Genomic DNA, 8,275 nt, shown 5'->3' on the forward strand with positions numbered 1-8,275 from the left:
GTTACCCAAATGTTGGGTTAAAGTTAACATTTAAATGATACACAAAATCCTGCTCTCTTTTGTGGCCATCAGATTTGGGAGATGAGAAACTCTACTGTTGTTGGTTCACTGTATTCAATTCTGTTCTTCTGTAGGTGTTCTATTTTTAAACATTACAGATGTATTTCTTAAAAAAATATCTTACAAACATTCAAAGAAAATTCTTAATGCACTAATAAGATTAATTAACTCTCAGGGTTTGCATGCAATGAATGCACATTTAGTTTGTTCCACAATAACAGGCAGCACTGTGGAGTAGTGGTTAGGGCTCTGGACTCATGATTAGAAGTTTGTGGGTCAAATCCTGGGTGGGGCAGTGCTGTTGTACCCTTGAGCAAGGTACTTCACTTAGATTGCTCCAGTAAAATACCCAGCTGTATAAATGGGTACAAATGTAAGTCACCCTGGATAAGAGTGTCTGCTAAATGACAAAAAATAATAATAAATGCTGGCTGTGGTACTGCCATATACCCACACACTAAGCAAGAGTCACATTATCACTTATATATATATATATATATATATATATTAGTTTCTCACTGAAAATTGAATATTCTTTCCTGCCTGTTGTAAAAGTAACATATTTTTCTGCAGGCCCTAATAAATTTAATCTTTAAAGTATAACTGACTTCATGGAGGTTATTTTAAAATATGACCACCATACGGTCTGTCACTGGCCAGCTGTTAGAACTTTTACAAGCTGAAATCAAAGCCATAATTACTGTGCTATTGAAAACAGCTAGGGCAGAAAAATAATTCCAGACCAGAGAATGAAAAGCAAAATTGGTTTCAGGTGCACAAAATCAACCAAAATAGTTTTAGGGAAAACAAGAGCTGGCTGGATGAACTATTTTTCAGTGTAAGCTATGGATTACCAAAATTGTGATATGAATGGGGTGACATACCTAATAATGTACTATTCAGGCTGGAATTCAGGCAGAAATTAATTGTCAGTTCACCTCATGCATCACACTGCATTCTTCCACTAAGAAAACAGAACTAGCCTTTAATTTGTATTGTGTTCTCAAGGCCTTTTGAAAGTGTAGATACCTAAGACAAGACTGGTGAATTTTCATGCTAATTTATATTCAAGGTGATAATGCTAGACATTTGACAGAATTATAAAGTGCTAATTAAGATGCTGGGGAAAACAACAACACCAGTGAGCAAGCATATTATATATCTATACATCTACAGATATAGATATATTTTATCTCGAGAATGAAAGCAGCATCTTGGAGCCCATTATGAAACCAGAGTGACAGTAATAATTTAAGAGCAAAAGCATATTGTTATAGTTACGGCTAACTGGAATTGAGTGTGTGGACTGCAATTTAGTCAGGTTCAAGGAGAGTTGAAGGGCAAGACAATTGCTTTGATACTATGTATTAAGGATAGGATGCTTAAAAAGTAAAGGGGGGGTATTTTACTGAATACAAAAGGTTTTGTCATTTTAAAACAGTATTTATAGCCATTAAAGGTCTCTCAGAAACTGAAATAATATCTATGGTAAACAATGTGCTATGAATTTTCTCCTCTCTGTGCCAAGACTAAAAATAAATTTCAAGAAAATTAACAGTTTATGACGATGACCTTATCTACCTGTATGTGTATATTTGACAGATAATCATTTATAAGCGTTCGGCACAAGGGCCACTTGGGTTTTTGTAAGAATGAAGTAAAGTAGAGAGAGTCAGTGTTAACAGGTTACATTTACATGTTACTACATTTGTTCAGGACAAATCTGGCCAAAATGCAATGCATTCTTGGAACATCCACAAAAACATTGCACACATGAATAACTTGAACTTCAATGTATGTGGGACTGAATGGTATTGTTGAGACAAAGCATTCACATTTCAACAGCTTTTCTTTCACAATGTCTACAGATTGTCCAGCTGGCATGAACTGTTGATTACACAAACTGAAAAACTGTGTTTTAGTCATTGCAATTAAGATGTGGAAAACATCAGTAAATAAGTAAGAGTATGATTAAGAAAAGTCAATGATAAAGAAAAACACTTTAGTACCTCTGTGGTGATGACTTTGCTAGATTTTACAGTTTTAAATCATAATTTAATAGCACTGTCAAAAACCTAGTGTCTGTTAGTGTGGATAATGGAGCAGAGATACAACTGTGGACTTGAAGTTGTAAATAAGCTTGCCCCCTTGGACATTGTGATCCAGGATGTTTATGGACATTGTAAACAATTGTGCTCAATTCCTTCTTCTGTTAATTGTGCATCTTGCTTGCCTACGTGCTCTGTGCTTAAAGTGTTTGTTTACAATTGTCTGCAAGTCTCCATGACTCAGTCCAGCCATCTGTGTAGTGGACTGGACCCCCTTAGCCTCTGATCCATGCAATCAATTTGTTCCTTGCTTTGCTGTGTTGCAAGAGTTTCTGTAAATAACAGACTGGCTGGAAGGCTGTAGGCAGTTGCTTTTTTTTGAATAAAAAGCATCACTGCAATTACTGCCACTCTCCTCTGCAAACAATTTGCCCACCTCAATGACAATCAAGATAAGTATTATTTTATATTTCATACATACAATATATATATATATATATATATATATATATATATATATATACATATATATACATTCACCTAAAGGATTATTAGGAACACCTGTTCAATTTCTCATTAATGCAATTTTCTAATCAATCAATCACATGGCAGTTGCTTCAATGCATTTAGGGGTGTGGTCCTGGTCAAGACAATCTCCTGAACTCCAAACTGAATGTCTGAATGGGAAAGAAAAGTGATTTAAGCAATTTTGAGCGTGGCATGGTTTGTTGGTGCCAGATGGGCCGGTCTGAGTATTTCACAATCTGCTCAGTTACTGGGATTTTCACGCACAACCATTTCTAGGGTTTACAAAGAATGGTGTGAAAAGGGAAAAACATCCAGTATGCGGCAGTCCTGTGGGCGAAAATGCCTTGTTGATGCTAGAGGTCAGAGGAGAATGGGCCGACTGATTCAAGCTGATAGAAGAGCAACTTTGACTGAAATAACCACTCGTTACAACCGAGGTATGCAGCAAAGCATTTGTGAAGCCACAACATGTACAACCTTGAGGCGGATGGGCTACAACAACAGAAGACCCCACCAGGTACCACTCATCTCCACTACAAATAGGAAAAAGAGGCTACAATTTGCACAAGCTCACCAAAATTGGACAGTTGAAGACTGGAAAAATGTTGCCTGGTCTGATGAGTCTCGATTTCTGTTGAGACATTCAGATGGTAGAGTCAGAATTTGGCGAAAACAGAATGAGAACATGGATCCATCATGCCTTGTTACCACTGTGCAGGCTGGTGGTGGTGGTGTAATGGTGTGGGGGATGTTTTCTTGGCACACTTTAGGCCCCTTAGTGCCAACTGGGCATCGTTTAAATGCCACGGCCTACCTGAGCATTGTTTCTGACCATGTCCATCCCTTTATGACCACCATGTACCCATCCTCTGATGGCTACTTCCAGCAGGATAATGCACAATGTCACAAAGGTCGAATCATTTCAAATTGGTTTCTTGAACATGACAATGAGTTCACTGTACTAAACTGGCCCCCACAGTCACCAGATCTCAACCCAATAGAGCATCTTTGGGATGTGGTGGAACGGGAGCTTCGTGCCCTGGATGTGCATCCCACAAATCTCCATCAACTGCAAGATGGTATCCTATCAATATGGGCCAACATTTCTAAAGAATGCTTTCAGCACCTTGTTGAATCAATGCCACGTAGAATTAAGGCAGTTCTGAAGGCGAAAGGGGGTCACAGTATACACAGTATTAGTAAGGTGTTCCTAATAATCCTTTAGGTGAGCTGAATCCCATTCAGACATTCAGTTTGGAGTTCAGGAGATTGTCTTGACCAGGACCACACCCCTAAATGCATTGAAGCAACTGCCATGTGATTGGTTGATTAGAAAATTGCATTAATGAGAAATTGAACAGGTGTTCCTAATAATCCTTTAGGTGAGTGTATATATATATATATATACACACACACACACACACACACACACACACACACACCAATATATGATATTAGTAATGGACAGCATTCCAGTTACATTATAAAGGAGAGAGCAAAGTATATATTACAAATATAAAATAAGTCTTTTAGGTAAATTATACAGTAAGTAGTGCATTCATTATCTGGAAGGTGGGATTTCAAAAGCATTTATTTTTTTATTAAAACTTAATGTGTAAGGAACACAAATTGTTTTGGTTGCTTAAGAAAAAAATTCTTCCATACCTTAGCAGCAGGAAGGCACCTAACTAAGGCTGACAGGATATTCCAAGAAGTCATTTGTCACTTCTCTGAATGAATACCGAAAATTGCCTTCATGCTTTTGGCTATGTATTGAGTGATGGCACTGGTGTCTATTTCAATTACATAAACAGCCTCAAATCTAATTATCAAAGCATTTCAGTTGCAAATTAATCCTCAGTGAATGTATCTAAAGGGAGAAAAATTAACCCCTTTTTACTTAGGAGTTACCATTTGCACTTATCATAATTACACAATGAAAAATGTATCACATGATTGCTTAAAGCTACATAGCAGAATAATCTCCCAATCTCAGATTGGGGGTAATATTGCTAAAGAACAAGAATACTGCAAATATTTTCTCTGTTCTACATACTTTAAATAACCAGATGAACATGTTCATGTCTCAGACAGTTTTTGACCAAGACATGACAATTTTCTGTGGGTCTCACTACACCTAAGTGTTTAAGTTTTGAACACATAGTTAAACACTTATCTGTAACACTTTTTAAATGCATCAAGGCATTTATTTTCTTGAATGTTTTTAGAAACTAAACGTGCTCATGTGTTTAGGAAATAAATATGTTGTAACACTTTTTAAATGCATTGATACGTTTATTAAAATGCAGGTGTTTATAATCTAAACACCTGATAGTGATGCCAATCTAATTTAAATATACATAATTAAAAATGTATCATGATTACTAAATATAATTAAGCTGCATGTTAATTATTAAAATATTAAATGTTTGTTATAAACAATGTAATACAAATTTGTATTGACATACAGTACATAAACCACAACACACCTGCATGTTCAAAATAGTTTTATTAGATAAAAAAACCATCAGTGGTTTGTAATAATAATACTAACAAGTGACAGTGAAAAGGACAATTACAACAATTACAATGAAAATTACATGAAGACATATTTACAATGTCTCCATGTAATAATAAGTGGCAGTGACAATGACAATAATAACAATAACAATATTTGATCTTCAACTATTTGTGATTTGAGTCAAACATTTGATTATAAAATGTAAAGCAGGACATTGGGACCTTATATTCTCTTATATTTCAAAATTGAATGAGGTGACTTTTTTTGTGGAAAAAAATGTATTTATTGGATTATGATTTTGTATATTGGGCATTTTAGATAAAATGTTGTAGAAAGCCCAGCACTTGGAAGTAAATCCTGGGGTACTCCAAGTCAAAAACATAATATGTACCCAGGAGCACCATGACATCATCCAGACAAGTTTTGGCCTGGCAAGAAATTATGTTTGTGTCTCCTACCACAGCAGCTTCTTGGAGTTCTTGTCCATCTATGAAAAACAAGACATGTGGAGACTCTTCCTCTGCTGTTTCCAAGTAGAATGATCATGTGTCAGATGGTACACACTGTACAATGTACACATATTTTAATCAACATCATACTTTACACACACGTACATTGACAGACAGAGATAAGAAAAAAGAAATACAATAAGGTTTATCTGTCTTACATTTTTGCTTAATTTTATGCAGAGCCTCACCTTTATTATTTTCAGATACATCTTTTACAGTGTATGAAAGCTATGTAAAGTTGATGATTAATACGTTTTTACGCTTATTATATAATAGGAACTCCAGTAAAGGGACAAAGCGTGTTTACTGACTGTTCTGGAGATCTGTCTGTAGGTCAGTGGATGGTGGTTCTTTTTTGTTTTTGTTTAGGTGGGTTTTCAGTGTAGCATCTTTTAAGTAACTTAATATCTAACACCAACATTTTACCTTAAATGCTTTGAATAATCACGTATAAACATGTATACCTTGTGAACATAGACAAATGCAGATGTCTTACTTTGTCAAACTTAGTTTGTTCCTCAATGTATTTTTAAACTGGAGACATCCTCAGAAACAAAAACAAACAAACAAACAATTTATACCAATTAAAGCACACTGATTATATCCTAGAAAATATGCATAGAAACAGTTACAGCAATAACACCATAGTATGGGTCATGGCCACAAAACAAAAAAAATCACATGTAGAATATTGGTCCTAAGCACTCATTTTATGCACTAAATATTTAACTGAAACTTTGAATATGTTGAAATGGCAAAAATGTGTCTTTTAGGTGGAAAGTTAAGTAGTGATATTCTTTATTTAGAGACTAAATTAGTCATTTCAGTAAATAATCAGATGTTGAATGTATTGTATTTTATTTACCTCTTCCTGGGATCCCAAAAGTGACTCTGCATGACCTAATAAAAGTAGAAGTAAATTAAAGTGTTTAGTAAATAATTAAATTTAAAGGAAATATTGGAAAACACAATACCAAAAAAAACACTCAAATATAAACACTTAAAGCACAGATACATGTAAATGTATAAAATGCAGTGCTTCTCATGTAACTAAAACCTACTTTTAAAGGGGAGAGCTGTGTAGAGACCCGGCAAATTGACTAGTAATGGGAGGACATATGCGGCTGTGTATGTGTGGTACTGTCTGTGTATGGGGGGGTAGGTCAGTTTGTGTTTGGGGATGCACATGTAATGCTTTTGTTGTGCATGTTATTATTATTATTATTATTATTATTATTATTATTATTATTATTATTATTATTAATTTCTTAGCAGACGCCCTTGTCTTACATGTTTATTAGTTCAGGGGTGCGCAGTGATTGGGTGGAGCCAGTCACAAGGTACAAGGTTTTAAATAGGGGTGTCAGCTTCGAGTTCAGTCTAGTATAGTTTGAGCTTGTCACGGTCTCCCCTGCTTCTACCTTAGTTCACCACCAGAGGTCTCCCTCTCCCGAATACTAACTCTAGTACTTCTCCTTTCCTTTGTCCAGTTCAACCAGTTCTTCCACATTCTTTCCTTCCAGGTGCACCTGCTCTGTCCTCCTCTCCTGTCATTGGTTAGTCATTCGTTCACCTAGTTCAAACCCTCTGTTTCCTAGCTTCTTCGCGAAGTCTTGCATTCTCTTTTGGATCAATTCCGAGCCTTGTTTCTTGTTTGGTTAACCGTGTATTTGACCTTTTGCTACCCTCTCTCGTTTACCCCTTTTTGGATCTCCCTACTAGCCTGTTTGCCTGATCGATTGACCTTGGATTGTCCTTGTTATCTCTCTCTCGTTTTGCCCTTATCGGATTATCTGCTTCATATCTAAGCCTGCACTTGGATCCTTTCCTTTGGTCCTTGAAGACGTCACAGAAGACTAACATGGATCCAGCGGCTTTACCAGATGTTGCAGCAGCTTTGACGGCTCAGGGGGCATTATTGGGTGAACATGACGAAATGTTAAGACAGATCAACTTCACTTTGGAACAGCTACTGAAAAGACTGCCTGCTTTATCTCCCGAATCCACCAGACAGACAACACAAGAAGCACCCACCCGGCCCTTCAGCTCCTCCAGTTCCTGACAGATCTGTACATCTGGCTATTCCAGACAAATATGATGGCTCACCAGACCGATGTGAGGGTTTTATCTTACAGTGCTCTTTGTATTTTGCCCATCTACCAACTTCCTTCCCTTCTGATGACGCCAAGATTGTCTTTATCATTACGCTACTTACCGGAAAGGCTCTTTAGTGGGCATCAGCTGTATGGGCTCGTAGAGGGAAATAACATGATCTCTCCCAGCATTTCTTGAACACTTCAAACAGGTTTTCCATCATCCGACAGCCGGGAAGGACGCTGGTGAACAACTATTCTCTCTCTGTCAGGGTACTTCTTCTGCCACCGACTATGCTTTGGAGTTCCGGACCTTGGCTGAGATCAGCGGATGGGGTGAGTCTTCATTAATCACTCTTTCGTCGTGGATTGCATGATGATTTACAAGCAGAATTAGCTTGCAAGGGAGACTCGCTCGATCTGGAGCAATCTAATGATAATCTAATGAGATCCCGAGACAAACGATCTACTACATCCCGGTCATTCAATAGATCATCTTTCAAGTCTAGCCTTGAC

This window comes from Amia ocellicauda, chromosome 4 (assembly GCF_036373705.1).
Source record: "Amia ocellicauda isolate fAmiCal2 chromosome 4, fAmiCal2.hap1, whole genome shotgun sequence".
NCBI lineage: Eukaryota > Metazoa > Chordata > Actinopteri > Amiiformes > Amiidae > Amia > Amia ocellicauda.